At 40.9% G+C, this 25452-nt stretch overlaps 1 pseudogene across 1 annotated transcript in view; it reads right to left on the minus strand.

Moving 5' to 3' along the window:
- LOC308652481 (large ribosomal subunit protein eL8-like) overlaps positions 1 to 5680 on the minus strand; it is a 35723-nt pseudogene extending 30043 nt beyond the window's left edge. The window contains exons 1-3 of the transcript XR_014024442.1: positions 5595 to 5680; positions 5090 to 5213; positions 1745 to 1855 (exon numbers count right to left, since the gene is read on the minus strand). The product of XR_014024442.1 is annotated as a large ribosomal subunit protein eL8-like (transcript). The remainder of the gene's footprint in view (positions 1 to 1744; positions 1856 to 5089; positions 5214 to 5594) is intronic.
- Between the last annotated feature and the right edge of the window lie 19772 nt (positions 5681 to 25452).

The following is a 25452-nucleotide window of genomic DNA, read 5'->3' on the forward strand; positions in this document are numbered from 1 at the left end:
GTGGGTCTGGGGCTCCCTTTTACAGCATTCTCCAAATTTAAAAGAAAGAAGACTTGGCAAGGCATAAACAGACCTTGTGAAACAAAAACCAGAACTAGATCGGGATATTCTGAAAATATCCTTGAATGATTACTCCAAAGGAAATGACTTTCTGCCCCTCCTCCTACATCTTTCCTTTCCTCCTTTCCCTCTCCTGGGGCTCAGAGGGTGATACTCTTAACATACAGAGGCCACTTTGGACTTAAAACAGAGCTCCTGGAGAGCAGCAAATGTAGGGGAGGGCTTTTTCACTGAAGCTTCCTTATCTACCAAAAGACGGGATCTGCCAAAAGGGAAAACAGTTGACTTCTATTCACTCCACGTCATTTTGTCAGCCAAGGAAGACTGAATTCATGGCAGAAAAGAAAACTAGGGTTGACCCCAGACCCTGAGTCCAGAGGAACTTTGTCCCAAGCTATCATCTTTTCTTCGGGTCCATTTATCTCCCCTAAAAATTATTTACTCTTGTTCTAAAATTGGCTATAGCCCCCCTTTTAAGCTTCAACCATCTGGGTTTTTTTTTTAGTTTCATACTTTGTGTGACTCCCATATATTCTCTCATTTGCATTCCTTTCTCCTGTTAACCGACTGTCAGATTGTTTTATAGACTCAAATTATCAAACCTTCATGGAAAAAAAAATCCTTTCATCGTTACATCTCCTTCTTCCCAGCTCAAGTATTTATAAAGTACTCATGGTATCTCCTTCTCAGGCCTTGAGGAGTTCAAAGATGAAAGTAATACAGTCCCTGAGCTCAAGACCGAACATTCTGTTGAGGAGTGTTGAGATCGACAAGAAGTTGGGTGATGCTAGCAGAGGGGGATGTGGAATTGAAAGAAAATAAAGGGAAGATTTAATCTGCCTACAAATCTCCACCTGAAGAAGGTGGAGGTGAGAGACGATGCAGCTGCTGAGGTTAACCAGCAGCCAAGGTGGAGAGTCAAGGAGTTTGGGGTGGTTCCCAACAGGGTGTGATTGTGTCTAGAGACATTTTTGATGGCTGGAGATATGGCTCAGTGGTGTAGTACTTGCCTAACATATGGGAGGCCCTGAATTAAATCTCCATACCTCAAAAAGAAAAAGAAGAAAAGAAAGAGATTTTTGGTTGATACAACTGGGTGCAGGTGGGAGTGCTACTGGCATCTAGTGGGAAGAGCCATAGATGTCACTAAATGTCCTACAACGCACAAGATATTTTCCCACATCTAAGAATGAGGCAGCCCAGAATGTCTAAGACTGAGGACCCCCTGCCTGAGAATCATTAGGAGCCACAAATTCTCCAGGCCATGCAATGAAATGATCAGGGATGTGTTTTCAAATCCCTTGTGCCAAAGTTTGGGTAAGTGACCCCCTATAGCCCTGTGTTAAAGGTTTGGTCACCAGCCTGTGGCACTACTGGGAAGTGTTGGAACCTTTAGGAGTTCAGACCTAGTGGAAGGAAGTTAGGTCTTTGGGGACATTTCCTGTTGGGGATATTGAGTCCTCAGTCCCTTTCATCTCTCTTTGCCTCCTGGCTGCCATGAGGTGAACAGTTTCCTCTGCCATGTGCTCCCACCATGATGTTCTGTCTGACTGCAGGCTCAAAAGCCATGAAGCCATGAACGGAAACCTCGGGAACTATGTGCCAAAATAAACATTTCTCCTTTATAAGTTGTGCTTATCCCAGGTATTTTGTTGCAGTAATGGAAAGCTGAAAGGAAACATACTTTGTTAGTACTGGAGAATTTGGGAAACTGGTGTTTCTTTCAAGTGGAATGCATCTATTGGATGGCTGTTGGAGGCAGAGAGCTGAAGGCACAGGAAAGTAAGAATGCCACCTAAGAAAGCATAATACCATGAAAGTCCTGAACCAGGCATCAGGAGCCCTGCCTTACCCTCAGCTCCTCCAGCAGCAGAGGGAGCAAAAATTCCCTAAGCCGCCCTTTTCTCATCTGTAAAATGGGGCAGAAGAACACATGCTGTGCTTGCCTTTGCCTGCACTGTGATGACCAAGTACAAAGGATTCACAAAAGAGTTTCATGAAAGTGAAAAGAAAGGTAGATAAAGGATAGTATTGTACTATGAAAAGCATTGTTTTAGAAATGGTTTTAGTCAGCTTTTTCCATGCTGTGACTATAAGTTCTGATCAGAACAACTATAGAGGAGGAAAAGTTTATTCAAGGGCTCATGGTTGGTTTCAGAGGCTTTAGTCCTTAGAAAGCTGGCTCCATTCCTTGGGTCTGGAGGTGAGACAGAAACATCATGGCGGAAGAGCGTGGCAGAGGAAAGCAGCTCACATGGTGATTAGGAAGCAGAGAGAGAAAGGGCTTCACTTTCCAGATACAAATATATACCCCAAAGCCACGGCCCCAGTTTCCACCTCCTCCAGCCACACCCTACCATTTCAGTTACCACTCAGTTAATCGCTATCAGGGGATTAATTCACTGATTGGGTTAAGACTCTGACAACCCAATAATTTCTCCTCTGAACTTTCTTGCATTGTCTTACATGTGAGCTTTTGGAGGACACCTCACATCCAAACCATAACAGGAATTATACAACTATTATACACTACTTATTGTAAAACAGGAAATATAGTTAAGGAAAAAAGTGGGAAATCAAACTCCCCCACTAGCCAGAAATATGTTTAGATCTCTGCTTTTAATTTTCTAAGAGTGTGTGTGTATGTGTATGTGAATTTTTTTCATTTAAAAATATGTGATCATGTAGCCAGGCACAATGATATACACCTGTGATCCCAGCTGCTCAGGAGAAGGTAGGAAGATCCCTTGAACCTAGGAGTTCAAGTCCACCCTGATCAACATAGTATAGTAAGACCCCATCTCTTAAGAAAAACAAAACAAAAAAGTGGAATGTTGTTTTCCCCACAAATATGTATTACAAATAGCATCTCATTTCAATAAAATGTTTCTATGCTATTATTTTGACAAAGATGTTCTCTGTTGTTAGACTGTTGTGTCATTTTCCACATTTACAAATGTTGTTGGGAGTCACACCTCTGTCCTGGTTTTAATTTAGGTAAAACAAAAGATGTAGCCAATAGTATAAGGAATGAGAAGTTATGTACCATTTGTGTGCAATGTGTTGAAATGCATTCTATTGTCACTTATAACTAATTAGAACAAACTTTAAAAAAAAAAAAGATGTGGCCAGATATGGTGCATACCTGGCTGAAGCAGGAGTATGGCACGTTTCAGTCCAGCCAGGGTAACTTAGTGAGACCCTGTCTCAAAATGAAATACAAAAAGGGGCTGGGGATGGAACTCTGTGGCAGAGCCCCTGTTGGTTCAATACCTAGTACTGGTAGAAAGAGCAAGAGAAATGTGGCACAGAGAACTGTTGCAGCAGATGCCACACAGTCACACCTGGCCCTGGCCCTGGCCCTGGGCCCTCACCACTGCTGGTGGGAACGTCTGTGTGAGGTCTTAGAGTATCACACAAGTGAGGAGTAAGAAATATACTCAAGGTGAAGAGAAGAGTTTGTTCTACCTTTGTCCATGGTCACTCTGCTTCCTACTCAGAAATCAGGGGAAGCTGGGCAGGGGACATTTCATAAATGTGACATATGCCCTCTGTTATGGGTTAGATGTGAAGTATCCCCCCAAAAGCTCCTGTGTTCATGTGGGAATGTTCGGGTCATGAGGAGTGTAACCCAGGCAGTCCATCCATTATAAATGGCTGAGTGGTAACTAGGAAGGAGGGGTATGACTGGAGGAGGTGGGTCCCTAGGGAGTGCCCTGGAAGTTTTGCTCTCTCTGTGGCATCTCTCTCTCTCTCTCTCTCTCTCTGTCCCTGCGTCCTGACCTGCCATGACCTGAGCAGCTTTCCTACACTGGGCCCTTCTCCCATGAGGTGCTGCCTCACTTTGGGCCTAGAACAATAGAGTTGGCCATCTATGGACTGAGACCTCTGAAACCATGAGCCCCACATAAATTTTTCTCTTCTTTAAGGTATTTTAGTCACAGTGATATGAAAACTAACTAGAACACCCCCTAAGAACCAGCTTAGCAGCCCCCAGCTGAGACCACTTCACCAAAGCTCTGCCAACTGGGAATGATGAGTCTGTTTCTTGCTTTTCTCCACCTTAACCCCATGATTAGAAATGATGGCCACATAACTGTCTGTGGCATCCTTCACCAGAAAGGGCCATGCTGACCCAGCTGGGGACAGAGCTGAAAGATAGTGGCCTTAGTATGTGGTGTTGGACTCATGTAAGGGAATGTGAATCTAGTGGTTCATCTGTTCCAGAAACAAATTCAAAATGTGGTAAAAGCTGCTTTGAAGTACTATTTAGAGCAAAAAAAACAAACAAACAAACAAACAAAAAAAACAGAAATCACCTAAATGTCCTAAACAAAAGGGGATTATTATCAATGGTATATCCAGTTCCCGTAAAAACTAATCCCCCATTTTAAATGATAATGGTTAAAATCATATAACCACATCTAAAATTCTTATGACATAATGTTAAGTGAGAAAATCACATAGAGAATAAAACTCTAAAACAAATAAACAGTGTTTAAAGAGTATTTGCCTACAAAAAAGTAAATACTCTTACCCTTTAAGTGAGGTCCTGGGGGATTTTCTTCTTTACTTTCTAATGTTCTGTAATGTTGTTGTGATTACTTTCATAATGACTCTGCCTGTACTGTGTGTATCAGTGAATATGTGTGTATAAGGAGGTGAGATTTGGGTCCTCTCTTGATGGGGGTCAATGGGTGCTCTCTTGGTAGGGGTCAATGTGGGGCACTGGTCGAGCAGCTGAGCTTAGCAAAACTGGCCACTCTGTTGAAGAGGAGGGTCACAGCAAAGTAAACTGCTTATGCCATTCTTAGGGATCATGCCTGGGATAAATTCCCAACCCTGAAATTTCCTGCAGTAGAGAGAGTTCTGAGGACAACATAGAACTTAATCCCCACTTGGGCTCCATAACACCCACTCCAATTTCTCAGACATGAAGAAAAAAAATCTGAAGATAGTGGTCTGCATGCTGGCTGACCCCTTGACTGACTCTACAAGGTTCCCACATTTTTAATTTGTCTGGACATACCTGCCTATGAAGCCCAGGAGGCTGCCCCAGAGATCAAAGGCACCTTCTCTGCAGGTGGGATCTGCAGTGGGTAGCATGGACATGGAAGGCTTTCTTCTGTTTATTTCATCTTGAATGGGCTTCTCTGGAAGAGAGAAAAGCAGTCCTGGCCTCCAGGTCCTGGCTCAGAGCCTGGCCCTATGACACAGCCTAAGCTGGCTCTGGGGTGCTGGGTGGGGCAGTGGGCCCTGGAGCTCTTGCTGCCCTCCCTGCCTATCTCTCCTTTCCCACCTCCCTCCTCTACCTTTGGGCCTCTTTGCACCCCCTCCTGATCCTGTGTGTCTGCTCTTGTTCCCACCTTCCTCCCCAGCTCTCTCCAGGTTGTTGTCTTGCTGATTATCAGCCTCTGATGCTCAGCATTCACTCTTGATCTTTCTTTCTTCTTCTTGGCATCCTCACTTTATTTCTCTCTGTCCCCTTTCTCACTATTTTCTTTGTACTTATCCCTGACCCATTGGTTTCTCACCATCCCCTATGGGAATGCAGCATCCACCTAAGAGCGACCTCAGGATCTGTGGAATGAAGGCCCACTCTGCTCCTGGCCTCTCCCTGTCACTGCTCCTACCCCAGCCTCTTGTGCTGCATCTTGGACCAGCAAGCCAAGGCAGTTCAGGAGTCTGCTGAGCTTCTAACAGGAAACAGAAAGAAACCCAAAGAGGAGGCTGCTATTTGCCAGTGCTCAGCTTTAGAAGGGAGACAGGGGTCAGTGGCCACCGCTTACATCCTATGGGTTTTCAGTATTTGCCTTTTTCATACCAACACCATGGACTGGGGTAAGGACTCCAGATATGAATTCTCCCCTCCTTAGAGGAAGGAAAGGAAGAGAGAGAAAGCATCAAATAAGATCAGGGAGGAGGAGGGAGGTGAGACACGGATTCAGGACAAGGAGAGGGCAGAGGAAGAAAGGAAAATGATTTTGCATTTGTGCAAAGAAATATCCTTCCTGGCCATTGGTGCCACACAGCCTGGCCCAGGTTTTGGTGCCAAGCGCTGCTTCCCCTGAGTGTTTGACAGAAATGAGGGCGCAAAGAGAAGGAAAGAGAAGAAAATGTCCTCCACCTCAGTGAGCCCTGAGTTTGAGCCCCACGCTGGCTATAAAAGGCATCACCAAATGGAATCACCATTTGGGTGGAGGTGAGGAGAGGGAGACCCAGGGCGGTGACACAGCAGACCCAAGGAGGAAAGGCCACCACACCCAGCGCTCCAGGAATTCAGGCCCTGGATTGTGGAGCACATGCAGTGTGTGTTATTCTTACCACAAACCAGAACTATACTCCCTTTTGAAATGCTTGGCTCCACAGCTGTTTGAAAATCCCCTGGTACTTGGAGAACAAATGATCCAAGTCAGGCTGTGCTAACAGGTCAGTTTGGGAGCCAGGCGAGAGGTGTGACTGATGTGGGCCTGCCGCTCCATCCTCCGCCCATCAATCACCGCTCAGCAAAAATCCCAAGGGGCCACCAGACTCTCTGACAATACTGTTTACATTAGAACATGATTGTGAAACTTCCGGGGGGGGGGGGGGGAAGAGGGATGGCAAAAAGCACACACTTGGGAGTCCAGGAGCCACCTCCCCCATGTACAGGCAGAAAGGCTTGGAGGCCTTGACCTTCATGGGTGGATCTGCTTTCCTGCCAGACTCTCCTGGAGGAGACACAAGAACTTCCCTAACTGGGGAACCACCTCTGAGGGAAAGCAGGGATCTCACCTACATGACTCCACACACCTGTCATAGTGCAGTCTCCACTGGGCTTAACACATCCTTGCCTTGGAAATCATGTGAATTCAGCCACAGGCACGCTGACAGGGAAATATTTTTCATTTTTACCTCAGACTCTCACAGCTCAGATGGCCTTGCCCAACATGCTGAGGGGGAGCCGTGCTTCGCAGTGGGCCAGGAAGGGCTTAAACAGAAGAGCGTTTGGGGAGCCCCAAAGGCTGGAGGAAGGGGCAGACACAGAGGCCCACAGGGAGGGGGAGCTTCCAGCTGCTGCAGCTGACGAGCTTGGCTAAAGAAGGATTCCGCACCTGTTTCATCTGGAGAGAAAGGCTGCAAGTTATGGCTGTTTTGCTCTGACACGCCCCATTAAATATTCCTGGAATCCAAAAGCAAAAGGAATAAAATAAACCACTTTGAAGTTCCAGGCAAGGGGTCATCTGCAGAGGTGAAGTCCAGGTACAGCTGGATGGTCCAGGCAGTCAGGGTTCCTCCCCCTGCTGCCTTGGGATCCCCATGGAATGGGTGTGTCTGAGCAGGGGTGCTGCACCCCCTCCCTTTCATGGGGTGTGTCTGCCCTTGGATCTGCAGGAAGTGGGGGGAGTGAGGGTGGCCTCTGTGGTGCAACTGCCGCCCTTTTTGGCAGGAGGGAAGGAAGAGCTCCGGCCAGGCTGTCTGGGCGGGTTAACTTCCGGAGTGCTCTGGCCACCCTGAGTGAAGCAAACACAGGGCACTGCCGTAAATGTAAATTCTGGAGATGTATGAATATGCTTAATCCTCAAAACAAACTTCCAATGTGGGGTCAGAATTGCCACCACGTTGCAGATGAAAACACAGGCACGGAGCTTGATGAAGAAGCTTTCCCAAGGCCTGCAGGAAAGAGGCTGCAGGATCAGGATGTGAAACCACAGTGTGGCCCCAGAGACCCTGCCATTAACCAGAATCTGCTGCTGTCTCCTTCACTGCATTTTAAAACCAATTATTTGTCCCAAGAGAGGCCCACAAAGCCATTGGCTTCCCCTCACCACCCCAAACCCCACCCCAACATTCCCCAAAGCCTGTGACTGGCTTTCTCTTCGGGTCAGAGCACACCTGTTAGCCTGGCCAGGGCCTGACAGCTCACCCCAGAGCCTGTTTCCTGTGGTGTTCCCCTGCCTCAGAACCGGAAGAGTTACACAAATCTTGATTGCCATGAAAAGAGCCAACCTGGGAAAGCATATCCAGGGCCTTCCTCTGATCAGGAAAGTCCAGCGCCCCCCACTGGCCAGTTCCAGGATTGACTGAGACTCATGAATCACTGAGGTCTCCTGGGTATCCCCCATCCCCATCCACACCCTCTCTAGCACCAGGAGCCTGTAGACCCTGAAAACCAGGACCAGGGACTAGGATGCGAGGGTAATTGCTCAGTCTCACCTCCCTGAGGATCACTCCCTCCCTTTTCTTAAGGTTGTCTTCCTTTCTCTTTTTCCCAGGGCCAAAGCCAGTCTTTCTCAGAATCCTGGGAAAAGACCTCTTCACCCAAGTCTACCTTCACCACCCACTGAAAGTGGACACGGTACCAAACACTTCAGAATACAGTCTCCCTTTCTCCGAGTGACTCATCCAGTCTCCTCACTGTCGCAAGGCATATCTTTTCAGAATACAAATCAGATTAGCTCTCTCCTCAACTTCAAACAATTTTAAATCTGATGGGGCCAGCTGCCCACAGGAAATAGCCCTAATATCTCATGATGTCACACAAGGCCCTCCACAGGATGGCCCAGCCCCCTGGATTTTGCTTTACTTTATCTCAGCCAGAGTAGACTGACCATCATTATTTCCAGGCATCTGCTATGTGACATTCCCTGCCCAGTGACCCCTCAGCCTGGTATCCATGTCCCACTCATCCCTCAAAGCCCAATTCAAACGTCTTCTGAAATTAAGTCAGCATATTTTAGACATACCTGCATATTCATGTTTACACAATTTACAGTAACCAAGTTATGGAACCAGCCTAGGTCCAGGTCAATTGTGAATGCATGAGTAGAATGTGGCACACACACACACACAAACACACACACACACACACACACACATCATGGATTATTATTCATCCATAAAGAAGAACAAAATGATATCATTTGCAGGAAAACAGATGTAACTAGAAAGCATCATGTTAAAGCAAAATAAGCCAGATTCAGAAAGATAAGTATCACATGTTTTCTCTCCTACATGCAATTTGGACGGTTGGGGGGGAATGACATGAAAGTATCAGGGAGACTATTAGAAAAGAGGAAGAGAATTGGAAGAGGAAGGAGGGGAAGGCAATGGAGGTCATGGGGGATAGGAATGATCAAAGCATGTGCTACATGCACGTACAAAAAAATGCCACAATGAAACCCATTATTCTGTATAATTAATATGCATTAATAAACAAAAGATCTCTTTCTAGGGTGACACTAAATCTCTATAGGAGAACAAAAACAAAAAAACCTTTGCACTTATATCTAATAATACGCCTTTGTGTCACATTCATTTATTTACGTGTGTGTCTCTCCACTATAATGCTTAAGAAATATTAGCTTCATCTTTGTATTTCTAGCACTCAGTACTGAGCTGAAAAGTACAACTACCTGGGAGAGAGAAACATATTGAGCCAATGATCTTCATTAACCAACAATATGAACTATTTAGTTATCGGTAGCAGAGAACACAATGGAAAACTCCACTGACATGTAACTGGAAGGAGTCCTGTACTCTGGGATCAAGTCTTGACAAAGCGGGCTGGAGAGAAACGTTTGGGGTCAGCAAGAATTTGGCAATCTCAAGAGCAAAACCCAACTTTTGTCAGCCTCAAGCTTTCCCTGGGCCAATCCTGCCCAAGGAAACCTATTCTACTTCCTGATTCATCTTCCCAAGACCTTACCTCTCCGACCATGACTTAAGCCTGGCCATTGGTGTCTATCTTCTGACATTACTGAAAGCATCCCCTAAGCACCTCCTCTAGGTAAATCCATTGCAAGCAGGTACAGGTCATCCCCCATCTCCATCTTTTCTGTCCTCCAGTGGATAACATCTTCCCTTCTATGTAGCTTCTAACTTAGATTCCTCTGATCTAGAGATCATTGCAGCTGCCCAGAGTACACTCTGACACTATTAAAAAGATGGGCTTTGGAATCAAATTAAACAAAGTTTAATTCTTTCTCAGCCTAAATTTTAGTTTCCTCATCTCCAAAAAGAGGTGACAAGCTGTCTCTGAGAGTTGGTGTGAGAAATAGAAATAATATATGTAGAACTTCCGTTAGCAAATCATAATTGCTCAATACACAATAGTTCTGGGTCCAATGCCCTCCTTGTTCTTCCTTTCATGTTGCTGAGCATCAGTTAACCATGGTGTTACATTCATGAGCCTGGTCAGACAGCTATGTCCAGGTCACCTGTAAGCCTGTGCTGCATGGACATTCAGGAGAGAGTACAGCCCTGAGCAGGGTACAATTCCATTTTTGTAAGAAAAAATAAAGTTGTTCATATAAATGAACACACCTCAGAAACTTTCAGAAGGATTAACACCAAAATATTAGGTGTCTTGCAGTTGAGTGATTTTTTTCTCTTTTTGTTATGTATTTACCTACTTTTTTTTTTTTCAAAAGTAAGGATGCATTGACTAACAATAAGAAAAAAAATTAAACCACATGTTGTGGAAACCTGTATGCAATATGGTCCTTCCATTCAAAGCACCATCTGGGATTTGCGTGTCAAAGAATCATAGTTTACAACTGCAGATGGCTGTGACCTCCATGTGGAAGGAATTAGGGTAGCTGAGCATGTCCCCACCTTAGGAAAAATCCCCACATAGACAGAAGGCAAGGTCCACTCCCAAAGGGGAGGCTATGAAGCCACTACATAATAGAGGGGTTTGGTAAAATTGGTAGCATTGTTGCTTCAAACAAATTATCCGTTAGGTATGAAATATTCTGGACTTTTATTTTTAGAAATGAAGTTACATTTCTAATTCATTTGGCAAACTCTAGACTTAAAAGAACACTGCAGGAAAACTTTTGAAAAACAAAGTCAATTCTGCAGTACAAATTCTCACTTTCTTATCTCTCGACTTTATAAATTTGCACACAGTTTCGTTTTCTTTAAGCAAATTAGCTTCACCAATGAAAACTGGTTCTACCAGCACAAATGCCACCACATTTATTTCAGGAAAAATCTCTGATGCCGTGGCCTCCTTTTTTGGCATGGACATGCTGGAATGCACAACAGCAAGGGAGGTGATGACATTTCTGTGTCTATGAAAAGCATATGAAGCAATTTTATGGAGTAGTTCCTCATCAGGCCTGCTCAGAGTCAAGGCAATAGGCTTAACTCTTGATAGCCTTTTCAGTCCTGCAAGTCTATCACATATCTTGTAGCAAGACATTCTTTTCTTTCCTTTTTTAAAAAATTTATTTATTTTTGCATTACAATTCTTAATACACGGGCTGGGGATGTGGCTCAAGTGGTAGCACGCTCGCCTGGCATGCGTGCGGCCCGGGTTCGATCCTCAGCACCACATACCAACAAAGATGTTGTGTCCGCCGAGAACTAAAAAATAAATATTAAAAAAATTCTCTCTCTCTCTCTCTCTCTCTCTCTCTCTCTCTCTCTCTCTCCTCTCTCTTTAAAAAAAAAACAATTCTTAATACACCATTATACCATAGTATATCATATCTCTGATCATATATAAGGTATATTGACACCAAATTCACATCTTCATACATGTATTTTGTATAATGCTGAGGGTCTCCTTTTTAAATTGTGGTTCTTTATTCGTCCATTAAGAAAAGATTGGAGTAACATTTGGCCCAAATCATTTTAACATAAAAATCAACCAATTTGAAGTGGCAAAGATTCAAAGGAAGAATTTTGAATCCTAATTAAAAAAAATTTTAAGAGGCAACATAATCTGTAAACTAAGACTATCTAGAATCTATTAACAAATGAAAAATTCCCAGTGTAAAATAGTTCATTTTAAGGGTTGGTAAATTCTGCTAATTACATTATTAATAACCACCATTAATTCTTTTAGTTTTACTATTTTGCTACCTCTGACATTTCCCTTCATGGTCACAAGTTGTCTGCAACAATTTGGAACCATCAGATCCTCAGGCAGAAAAGTCCATTGCTAGGTCAATAACTGATGAGGACAGATTTATTGCAAAATTAATAATGAGTCCCTATCTGGGGCTGAAGAGGGAGCCTTCCTCTTTCAAAAGAATGGTATAGATACTTGAATAAAATTATGGTTTGATAAGAAGAAAGAAGGAAAGACTGCATGAGGGGTGGTCTACTACAAAGATTAATCACAAAGACTGGTATGAGATTTATAATTAATAACTCTAGATGCTAAAAGAATAATTTATTCATGGTTCTAGGAGAGAAATCATTCACACATAAAAAGCTATACCTAGCCAAACTATCAAATCAATAGGAGAGAGAAATAAAGTCAGTTTGGGGTGGGAAGGAATAAAAAATTTATCTTCCATGAACCTTTTGAAGAATAAAAAAGTATTTGAAGATGTATCCCATCAGAACAAAATGGAAATCTAAGAAAGAGGAATACATGTGATCAAGCAAAAATGAGATCAACCCAGGAATGCAATGAAAATAAACATTAGCTAGGAACTTTGAAACAAGTCTAGAAAGCAATGGATCAAAATTAAAATAAGTAGCAAAAGACTGTACCATGCATGTGTTCAGAATGCAAGTGGGTTCCATTCTGCAATTCTATGAATAGGAACCTAGAGATTTTTCATCAGATGAAAATATGTTTTTTTCTGTCAACAATCACAACAAGAATAAAACATAAATTCCAGGGAAAATAAACAATATAGCATCATAACACAAACATGCAACAGAATCAAAAGCAACATGATGTTGAACATTGACATTGTAATTGCAAAAAGAATTCATTTGACAATGCAATTTATAAAGTTTTTCTTTTCGTTGGCCCAATATGGTAGAATAGGATTATATTTCCTTTACATTGTAATTTTGCAAATACTCTTTTTTGGCTTACTGCTTTATAATCTGTATATTCACAAAGTGAGGGAGATTAATTATAATTGCAGAAAAAATGTCATGTTGCAAGTCTTGAAGATACAAAACTAGTATTGTAGATGATAGGTGTAGAGAAGTTTGAAGAAAAAATTGAAACAATGGATGCAAGCAAGTTTCTTATTTATTTAAGTGAAGGAAATTAATAAATAAGCTCTGAATTTTATAAATTTAGAAATAAAGATTCAACAGTGACCAAACTAGTACCAGTAAACACTCAAATGTCAAAATTAAGATCTCTAAATACCATTCCTAGTAAGATTAACCAGTACTCCTTAGAGAAATGGCTAATACAGACCTGTGGCAGCAAATGTGTCAATGAACCTGGAATATCTACTCATTTGAGAAAATGAGGAAAGTACCAAAGACTCTTGCAGCGAGGTCAGTAAGACTCAGAGTGAACTTAAAGAAGCTGTCATTAACCAAAGATAGGACAATTTGAACACTAACAATAATTTAAGTATAATAATTTAAAACATGTTATATATATTTCATCATGATACTAAAGGAAAAGGAACTCGGTGGTAAAAATTAGAGGGTACTAAGGAATCAGCCCATCTTTTAAAAACTGGTAACTAATAAGTTTTAAAATAGTTAAAATTCAAAAAATTATTTATGCTTCTTCTGTATTTTAAGATGATAGTAGTCAGAGGATAAACTTCTTTTTATAGAAGCATTTTAACTATCAACAGAATAAGGAGTAAGAGAATATAAGCATCATTAATGAATTAAAAGATTTAGACAATTGTCTTCAAAGGCTGTGGGGATCATTCAGAGACAACCAGACATGAGGTACCTCCTGGTGGAAGCTAACAGAACTATGTGTGAATTATTCTTGCCATAAAAATCAAATCTCAATCTGAGGAAGTCTCTGGATCCAATAACCCATTGACACCATTGGGGTACAACAATCAAAATCCATACAAGTCAACAAGTCAAGCAACCCAGTTTCTTCAACAAATTGCCTTGCCTTGCAATGGGGAGAAAAGAAGGGTGAGCATATTATAGACTAAAACAGACTACAGAGACAATAGATTGTCATATAATAACTTGATTTAGATAATAATTTGAACAAAAAAAAGCAAAAAAGGCTGAGTGTGGTGGTGCTCCCCTGTAATTCCAGTGAGTCAGGAGATTGAGGCAGGAGGATCACAAGTTTGAGGCCAGCCTCAGCAACTTAGGCCCTAAACAATTTAGCGACACCCGGTCTCAAAAAAAATAAATAAATAAAAATGGCTGGGGCTGTGGCTCAGTGATGAAGTACCCCTGGGTTCAATCCCTGGTACAAAAAAAAAGTAAAAAAAAAATTTAAACATTACCTGACTATTGATAAATTGTAATTTTTTAGGTATGGTGATGACATTGAGATTATAGTGGTTTTTTTTTTTACCCCCAAGAGTTCTTATTTTTAAAAGCTACATGGTAAAATATACAGGGAACGTGGTAAAATGTCTAAGATTTATTTCAAAATAATCAGTGAGAGGGAGTGAGTAGAGATATGAATGAAACAGGATTGACTCTGGATTTATAATGGAAGCTAAGTGCTAGGGATATAGGGGTTGGTTAGACTCTTCTGTCTACTTTTGTGTATGCTTGAAATTTCCCATATTAAAAATATTTTGGAAGATAGTTTCAAGTATGTCATTTAAAACTAAACATTAACCATAATAGAACCCAAAATTATAATGTGTAAAAAAAAAACCTGGGAGCTGAAAACAGAGGGTTGATGGGAGCAAATGGGAGAATAATCAATCCCTCATTTTTCATTGAGATCTCAGACACTGTTTACAATGGGACAATCAAAGCATAGAGATGGACATAGATGAGTTAGAATTATGGAGCTAACCAGTGAAAATGCTTTAAAGTATTTTTAAGGGAAAGGAGAGAGGAATGGAGGATTTCATCTCATATTATTTTGTGTTGTGTGGTGCTTTTAACTCTGCACATATTGCTTTTATTGTGTTAACATTCATGTAAAAGTCACCATTGTAACCATTTTTAGATGTACAAAGTATTCCCAAATACGAATTAAGGATATTACAGTATGCACCTATCTCTACTATCCATTTCAAGAACTCTTTCATAATCTCAAACAGAAATCCATTAAATAATAATTACTCTTCTCCCCTCAACTCAGCCCCTGGTAACCTCTACTCTGCTTTCTGTCTCTATAAATTTGCTTATTCTTGGTAGCTCAGATAGATGCAATCACATATTTGTCCTTGTATGTCTCCATTATTTCTCTTAATATAAAGTTTTCCTGGTTTGTCCATGTTCTCGCATGTGTTAGAACTTCATCCTTTTTTTTTAATTGTGATAAAATACACATAGCAAAACTTTTAAGTTTAACCAGTGACATTAAGTGTGCTTATAATACCCAGCAACCATTCCCACCATTCATCTCCAGAACCTTTTCATCTTCCCAAGCAGAAACTTTGTACCAATTAAATAATAACTCCCTATTTTCCTCTCCTGCCAGGCCCTGACAGCTATTGTTCTATTTTCTGTCCTCTACAAATTTGACCATTCTAGGGAACTCATTAGTGGAGTCATAACAGTATTTATCTTATATCTGGCTTGTTTCACTTAGCATAATGTTGCCAAGGTTCATGCAGGTTGTAGCCTGTGCCAGAATGTCTTTCCTTTCAAGGTAGAATTATATTTGTTTACCATGTTTTGTTTATCCATTCATTGGTTGATGGACATGTGTTTTCTTTCGACTTTTTGATTATTGTCAATAATGCTCCTAGGAGCATTGGTGTGCAAGTATCTCTTCAAGTCCCTGCTTTCAATTCTTTTTGTGTATGTGTATGTATATATACAATCACTATATCATGTGCTAATACCATATTTAACTTTTTGAGGAACTACTAAACTATTTTTCACAATAATTGTACCATTTTATATTCCTGTTAGCAATGCACAAAAGCTCCAATTTTACCACATCTTTGACAACACTTGTTATTTTCTGCTTTTAAAAAAAATATTAGCCATTCTAATGGGTGTGAAGTAGTATCTCTTTATGATTTAATTTGCATTCTCTTAATTAGTGATGTAGAATTTTTTTATATGTTTATTGGTCAGTTGGAAAGCTTCTTCTCAATTAGAACATGGTCTAATTGAGTCCTTTGTCTATTTTTTAAATCAAGATATTTGATTTTATGTTGTTGAGTTTTAGGAGTTCTGTATATTCTGGATATAATCCATTATCAGATATGATTTCCAACTATTTTCTTCCATTCTGTATACTCCTGTTTTGTTCTGTTATAGTATCTTCTGATGTGCAAAAAAATTAATTTTGATGAATCTAGTTAATTCTAGTTAATATATTTTCTTCTTTTGTACCCTGTGCTTTTTTGTTGTATCCAAGTATTTTTTTAACCAAACTCAATGTCATGAAGCTTTTTGCCTGTTTTCTAACAATTTTATAACTTTAGATCTTATGTTTAAGTCTTCAAATACATTTTGAGTTATTTTTTCTACATGATATAAAGGTAAAAATACTACTTTTAAAGGATAAAAATAGAATTTATAAAAATAACATGTAAAATTATTTAGTATAACTAATTCAATATGATGATGGTTATCTTTACAAAATTGTTCCTTTACAAAATTGAAGCAATTCAATTACTTTCTTTTTTATCCTCAGAGATTCCTGTCTTCAAAAATCATATTGATCTACTTTTTTCTCCTTAATTTTTCGCAGTAGCCTTGGGTTGAATTGTATTGGAAAGTCCAATATAGCCACGAATCAAAGGTCTACTCTTTTCCTCAGTGTTCCAGAAAACCTAAAACTTTGATAAAAGCAGATGGTTTTCAGCCTTTTTGATACCAGGAAAGTTTAGCTTCTTGGCCCATGAGGAGGGACAAAAATAGATTCTGTTAGCCTTGTGTGCTGCCCAGCATAGGTGATCAATAAAAATCTGTTTAGCATTTTTCTGGTTGGTTCTTTGACTATCAATTCCTGGAATTTAGCACATCCTTTAACTATGGTGCTAGATGTTGACCAGCCACCCTATATGCCAGGATGTACATTGACACAAAGATGAGGTCAGTGTCTGCTGGGTCTTCCCTGGCAGAACTGCCAACTCAGGAAATGAGGTGGGTTTTTTTTTTAATAACTCTGAAAGTTTTTCAAACATATTATTATTACTTCCTCTCTTTGAAGTCTCTGCTTGAACATTTAGAATGACATTATATCAAGGCAGTCAGAAGACAGCAGCAGCCCTCACATTAGCAATATGCATACAAGTCCTTTGCTATGAGATTGTTGAATCTCCACAGATCTGGCCTGTGAAAGGCAATATAGCTGCCATTTAATGAGCACTTCATCAATCTGTGTTGTTATGTCATCTGATTCTAATAACAGTCTGGGAAGATGGGTGCTTTTGGTCCCATCTTATAGATGAGAATACCAAGGGTAATCATCATATTTAACGTTATATAGGTAAGAATTCAAACCAAGTCTGGCTGGCCTCAAGACCCTTCTCCCAATCATCATGGTGCAGTCATGCAATACATATGACAGTGGTTCCATAAAATTATAATGGAACTGAAACTTTCCTATTGGTTAGCAGCATTGTAGCTGTCATAAAGTCTGAACACAAGGCATTACTCACATGTTTGTGATGATGCTAGTGTGAACAGATCTACTCTGCTGTCAATCTTATAAAAGCATAGCAGCTACCATTGTGCACATTGCATAATACTTGATGTTAGTAAATGACTACTTTACTGGTTTATGAATTGACTATGCCATACATTTTATTACTATTTTAGAGTGTACTTCTTCTACTGATTAAAAATAAATTCACTCACAGTTCTTTCTCCAAGATTGCTAAATAACGAAAATCCTGTTTAGAGGGTTTGCCCCTGTGGCCTTTTCGAAAAATAGTAGTTATGTAAAATCAGGTTTAATTGGCAGGGAGTCAGAAAGCTGGTTTATTTGTATGTCTCTTGTGATATATGCACATAAAATACTGAGTGGCCTCTACACATACCTATGTTTTTTTTATGGGGACCGCTGCCCAGGAAGTGTCCTGTATAATGGCAGTTTGGCAGATGTTGAAAGAAGAGCATATTGTCTTTTCCTTTGTACAATGATGGATCTATAACAGATGCTGGATTGACATGTGTTGGCTGACTTTTTAAAAATAAAATAAAGTTTACAGTAAAAGAGTATGCCATGTCATGCCAGCAGCAACTCAGACAGCTCATGATTGTATCCAGAGTCCACATTGAGTGATTGACTTAGACCCTCTAATGTAATATAAGTGCACTCTGTCTTGTTCATGCAACAACAAAATGTCTACAGATACATCTCTCAGAATGTACTCCCATTGTTAAGTGATGCACAACTGTATATTGGCCATCCTTGGTTCCAGCTTTCATTTTACTGCACTCATCCAATACTGTCAGATCATATGGTAAAAGCTCATTTCTCCAAGGCCTTACAGTCCTTCCTTGGTTGAGGCTCAGGGCCTCCTCCACTCACCAGTAATGAGGGGAAGCCAGGCCTCAAGAGAAGTCAGGTCTTCAAGTCTATAAATCCATTCTTCTTCGGCTGCCTCCCCTTTGCCCTCACCCCTCAAGCTTCTCTTAGTGGTGGGAACAGTAAGGAGTAGAATTAGACAAAGGAAAAAAAATCAAGAGACCCTGTTTCTAAGCTTTCCCAGCAGAAATCTCTTAGCAATGATTTAAAAAATTCAGAAGATGCAAGGGCTGACTTTGAGAAGACGGATCAAAAAAGTGGTTCTGGAGGCCTCTGCTCATTGCAGGACAATTTACTACAAGAAAAGAAACTTATCCTAAAGCAGATTTTAAGAAGAAACATACGGGATTGGAATAGCACTTAGTGGTGCAGCATGTGCTTTTCAAAAGGCCCTGGGTTTGATACCCAGAACAAAAAAAAAAAAAAAAATTTTAAAAAAAGCCTGCAAGACTCATCCCTAAACATCTCTTCAATCCTGAAAAAAAAAGGTGCAATAATGAAGGATACACGTATTTTATATTGTGATAATCTGAAAGAATGGCTTTGTAAAGTCAAGTGTATTATACAGAAGACATATTTCTGTTGGCTGTATGTGTTCTTTAGATTACACACTGACTCCTTGAACAGCAATGTGACAAGTACTTTTGAGGCATAAAGGCGGGAAATAATAAATAAAAGTAAAGAAAAAATCTAGGGTGTAATTTATGATGGCTGCCTAGCTTTGACTTTGGGCCTGCCATTTAAGGTTATGGACATTGCTTTTTAATTTATTGATTCATGTATTCTTTTGTTCATTCAGACAGTCAAGTGTTTATTGAGCACCTTCGGTTCAGAAATGTACCTGAGTGATTTTAATTTATGGAGGTGACCAAGGGATGACACGGAAAGGCCAGTGCCACTGAAAGAATGTATTACTTGAATGTTCTAAGAGAAGGGACATGCCACTTGGTGCCGTGCCACAGGGGAAGTATCGGGGTGGCCAGGAGACAGAGACGGGAAGGGAAGTCTAGGCTGGAGCCTTTACTGGGGTTTCCATGAGAAAGGCGAGGCAAGGCATAGTCAGGACAGCTTGGGACTGGCTAGTTTGAATAATTCCCATAGGTTTGGGGTTATCCAGAAATTCTCAAGCTGCTGGGTATCTGGCCCTAGGATAACATTAGGGCAGGGGAAGTATTGTCTTGGTGTGTGCTAGATGATGAGGTAGTCGGGGCTTTAGATGTGCTACTGGTTAGTTTGTATAGGAAACACATGTTCTGGCTATCAGCTCTAAGAATTGACTAGCCCTGGGGAAGCCCTCTGTCCCTGGGAAGGCTAGCAAATGCCAGAGGATTAGAAATACAGAAAATGGAGTTACTATAATTGGCCCTGGGATGAACAGATGCCAAATAGTCAAACACAGCATCTAATAAAACAAGAATACCTTCCATATTTTAGTTTTTTGTTGTTGTAGGTTCTGAAAATACATTGATGAGTAAAACCAGTATGGTTTTCTTGGTGGAACATTTAGTCTAATTATAAAATAATGGCCCTGTATTAATCTCTCAATTATGTAACTAATTGCATAATATTTACACAGGGGTTGGAGTAATGCTTATGATTTATTTGCTGCTAAATTCTTGGTCAGGATATAATCTTTAATTATGACATTGTTTCAGCTGGGGAAAAGATTTTCATTAAGTGATGGGCTTTATAGTGGTTTCCAGGAATGCACCATGTAAATAAGTAGAGCCAGCGTTCCTCAGCTACACACATTTGCTTCTCCCAGACTCAGCTGTGGAAGAGGTGCAGAGGTGACCTCAGAGGTTGAGGATGTTGTTCACCCTCCAGAGACCAGAGGGTGCCCTTGCCCCACCCCCATCTGAAGACCATCTCTCCTTGAACATGGCTGCAATGTTGCTGAGAACTGGCACTGAAACCAGGATCTGTGTGGCCGAGCTACAAAGATTCTGAGCTTCAGTCAGGAAGAGGGGAGAGAAGCACAGTGCATTCTCTTTCTACCAAGTTGACTTCAATGTATTGCAAATCTACCCACTTTTCTTTCTTTTCTCATGACCATTTTAACCCAAACCACCATCATCCCACTCCCCGGCTGCTCCAGTTTCCCCCTTACAATCTTCCAGCCTCTGTTCACATCCTTACAATCTCTTTTCCCAGTGATTTGTTTTCTTTGATCTTTAATCAACTAGAAATGTTTTAATGTTTCCAAATACATGGAAAATTTGGACTTTTCCCCACTACCATTTTGCTTTCTCATTTCATTGGACTGTTTTCAGAAAATATGGCCTGGAAGGTACCCGGGTTTCGTATTTCTCAAGGCATGTTGGTGGTCTGGTATGTAATTGCTTTTGAAAAGATTCCATGTGTGCTTGAAGAAAAATATCATTCCTTAATCGTTCTCTCTATAGATCTGTTAGTGATGTTGTTCAAATCATCTGTTATTTCATTTTTGTTGTTTAGATCTGCCATTTTGTGAGAGAAATACTTTGAATTCCTCCACTATGAGTATGGATTTTTTCAACTTTTTCTTGTTTTCCTGACATTCTTTCTATGTTAGGTGAATATAGATGTATGGCTAAAGTATTATGTCTTTCTGGTGAACTGTGCCTGACACCATTGAGTAATGATGAATTCCAACAATCTTTACTTTGAAAAAAGAGCTACACTGTGCAACTTTTAAAACAGACCAATGACTGCAGAAGTGAGAACATTTGGATTGGAAGCTTTTGAAGTTGGGACTCAGGCAAATTTTTTTTTCTAAAAAAAAAAAAAAATCTGTCAGTGAGAATATTGGTATCCAGAGTTAAGAATCACTTTGTGAAGACCAGGAAAATAATAGTGGATATTAATATGGACTTAGTATTTTGGGTCTCCTATTTTCCTCATCTGGAGCATCCCCTTGAAATTGCCTTCTGGAGATTCACCGTGTTCATGGTCTTCTCTCTTTCTCTCCATCTGTGGGAGAGGCAGCAGTATGGCTACTTGGTTGGATAATGGGCAAGCCTGTTGAATTCAAGGGAAAAGTGCTGCCTTGGGACTTCTGTTGTGACATTAATTTAACCATGGCTAGGCACATGCTGATATTACAGGTAGCAGTATGGTTGAATTTGAAGGATTTAAATTGTAAAGCCAACAGATGTTCAGCTAATCTTAGGTAATAGAATATACAGGCTGAGGTGTTCTCTTCAACCATATTCTGAATTACAGGACTTCTACCTGTGACGAGCAGTCATGATGGAGAGGGCCATAACAAATTAGTGTTCAGGACATGTGATTCTGGGTAAACTGCCTTAATATCTGCTATATTTTGGATCTGGAATGTCCCCCCAAAGATTCATGTGGTAAAGGCTTGGTCCACAGAGTGGTGCTATCAGGAGGTGGTGGAACCTTTAAGAGGTGGAACCTAATGGGAGGTCTTCAGGTTATTAGGGGTATGTTCTTGAAGGGGTACTGAGACCCCAGAGCTTTCTCTTCCTCTCTCTTGCTTCCTGGCCATAAAATGAGGAGTTTTGCTCGATGTACTTCTGCCATGATGTGCTGCCTTGCCACAGACCCTAAAAAATGGGGCCAATCAGCCATGGACTAAAAACTTCAAACATGGAACCAAAAACCCCCTTTTTAAAAATAAGTTAATTAACCCAGGTATTTGTTATAATAACATAAAACTGGCTGACATAATAGCAGATCTGATAGTGTGATTTTTGACCTCACACAATCTGGAGAATGCTAATTTGTAAGTTTTGTACCATTCACTTTTGAAATGTATTGCCTAGGCCATCACCAGTTTTGACTCCAACACCAATCCCAGGTCTGTCACTTGTACTCAGGATGGCAGCAATGTGTCTCCTGATATCAGTAACACAAACTAAAGATAGCAATGATTCAGGAAAGCACTGGTTTAAACTATCTTCCTTAAGAGGAAACTGTGGCCCATGGTCTCTTTCTATAGCTGGGTACCACCTCCACTTCTTCCTTCCAATGGCAAAATATTTCCGTCTCTGGCAGGTGAGATTAGAGCACTGATCTTGTTTTATAAAATCTTGCATCTTGGGTAAGGTTCCCCACAGCAGCCTCTGAAACAACGATTGAGAACGAGTGGTTTATTTGGGAAGTGATCTCCAAGAAGCACAATAAAGAAGTGGGAAAGTTAAACAGAGAAGGGAATAAAATCAACACACGGTGTTAAAACGTGCGAGGCTTCTAGGAGCTCAATTCCCATTCATCCTTGGCTGATGGTTGCTCCCCAGGATGTCAACTCCTTGATATTTGGGGGCCAGCCTACCTTGAATACAGGCCTGGAAGAAGCCCTAAGTCATGGGGGCTTGAAGTAGGATCCTTTATAATTCAGAGTTCTCTAGAGAAACAGTACCAGTAGGAGACATTTATTTGTTTATTTACCTATCAATCATAGGTGTTTGCTCATGATATTATGAAAGCTAAGAAGTCCTATGATCTACTATCTGCAAATGAAGGCCTAGGAAAGCTGAAGTTGTAGTTCAAAGGTTTAAGAAATAGAGATGGTAAAAATTCTGATCTAGTAGAGTTCTAGATATAATATGTCCCAATTTCTCAGTGATCAGTGATTTGGTGTTGAAATAATCAAAACGTAATTTGACTACAGGATCCATGGATTCATTTGACCCTACTGAGAGATGCCTTTGAATCAGAACTCTAATGTGGCCTCCATATGCCCCTATACTGACAGGAGGACCACAATAACATTTGGGGTCCCTTTGTATGATGGTTTTAAAATCTATTCATACATTCTTTGACACTTCCCTTCAAAAGGTAAAATAAAATTACCCTCCACTTATAGGTGGGCTGGGAATAGCAACTTGCTTCTAACAAAAAGAACGTGGCAGAAGTGCTGATCTTTAATTTCTAAGACCAGGTCATCAAAATGATATAGCTCTGCCTGGCTCTTTTTCCTTCAGATTTCTCACTCTATAAGAAACCAATCACCATATTATAGAGATACCCAAGCAGACCTGTAGAGAGGCCCACGTGGTGAGGAACCAAGGTACCAGCAACAATTTTCCAGTCATATAAACAAGTCACTTTAGAGTTGTATCCTTTATGTCAAGTCCTCTATGTAGATGTCAGCAGCCGAAGCTGACATTTGATTAACAAACTTATGAGAGACACAAATCCAGAATTAACCAATCAATTCTCTTCTCAAATTCATGACCTACAAAAGAAGTGTAAGGTAAGAAATGATTATTATCACTTAAGTCAATAAGTGTTGGGGTGTTGTTGCACAATGGTAGATAACCAATGCATCCAGGACCAATGTTAGCTCAGACATTATGTCCAAAAGTCCTCAAAAATTTTTCTAAATATTCCCTTCTTCCCAGTGTAAGTATTCTAGAAATTGCTACATGCTCCTTGAGGATATATTAGAGGAATATATACTCTATGTTCTTGCACAGTCTTTCCTCAAGGGAGCTTGGCCTTCTCCAGGAACAGGTTCAGTCTAGGACACATGGCAAGAGATAACCATTTCCCACAAATGTGGCTGACATCATCCCTCTGCTCAATTGCTCATGACTTCATTTAGCAGCTTGAGTCAAGCAATATCCTATTGGTTTCCTGTGTATCTTGCTACTAGAAACTGCATGGTCTATTTACCATTATCACCAATCTCTGTAGGACAATGTCCCCAATGGCCATTCTGTTTTTGTTATCTGTTTACAGTCATAGCTGAGTCTCTGGACTCTGCTACTGTGGACTTCTGTTATATGGGTTACTTCTGAGGAACCTAGTGACAAAACACCATCTACTATCATTAATCATGGCTTCCAGAAGACAGTCATTGTTGAGCTTCTCCATGGTTCTGGTTCATGGTTCACATTACTTACCATATTCATAAAAAGAGCACCCTCTCAACTGTCCTACCATTTTCACTTCTTTGGGAATGTTGACTCTTTCCTGATACTCTACCAATGCACTTCTAGCACTCCCACCTCATTGAGTGAAGGTCATCATGGCTTCTGAGTTTCAAGAAGCCATGTCAGCAGTGCATGGGGCCAGGTTCAGGCACCCTGGCTGGGTTGTCAATTTCTAAGCCACAGAAGCATGGCACTTGGAAAATAAACTCTCCCCTGCCCAGACTTATCTCCCTTCCTTCCTGGTGCTCCCAGCCTCCTTCACAATCTATTCCCGGGCACATTCTACCCAGTCCTTGTCAGTATCCCTGAGGCGGGCTCTGTAACACAGCAGGGACAGAGCTTCCCCGCTCAGGTCAGGCTGCATCACGACCCCAGTTACTGGGCTCAGTTATGAGGAAAGGCAGGAAAGATCTTGGGTGATATACACATTATCTTGAAAGACACATCTACCTCAAGGTCGGATACAAGTGATTTATTTGCTAGGTAACCAAAAAAAAAAAAAAAAAAAAAAAAACTAACATGGGAATAGGAAGTGAGAGAAGAAGGGAAGGAATTCACTAAAGGTAGGTTCATGACAATTTACCATTTGGGGAAACTTGGGCTCCATCTTATAGGGCTCTCTGGGAGATAATGTGGAATATGCCTCAGGGGTGAGGAAGCTGAAGGTCAGGACCATCTATCTGCCCTCCAGTTCTCACTCACTTATGGCAGTGTTACTCCTCAAGGCAGCTGAGAGAGGGCTCACAGGCAAAGAATCACAGGTGTTTGTAATAGGCACTGTCAACACGGACTGGAACCAGTGGGTGCTGAAAGATGAGGGTAGATCAATTATGGCATCAGCTACAGCTTGCATATACAGCTGAGTCATGGCATCTGTCACCCTGGTCAGAGAGACATTAGCAAGCCAACATGAGCCAGACATTGGGATAAACAGGATCAGCTGAAGATCACTCATGGTTAGGTAGCAGTGTACACAGTCTGAAAGGAAATGAAGACCAGGATAGATGAACTGTGATGAAGAAGAAAGAAAATTTGTAGAGCGACATGTCAGGCTTAAGGGAAGCTATCGTGCTGGTCCTGAGCACTTATTGTACTTCGTATGTGAAGAAGAATGCCATAGAAGGCCGAGAGGAAACCAGGGGAAGCTCAAGA

Source organism: Spermophilus citellus (genome assembly GCF_964194105.1).
Source record: "Spermophilus citellus genome assembly, chromosome: 6".
Lineage (NCBI taxonomy): Eukaryota > Metazoa > Chordata > Mammalia > Rodentia > Sciuridae > Spermophilus > Spermophilus citellus.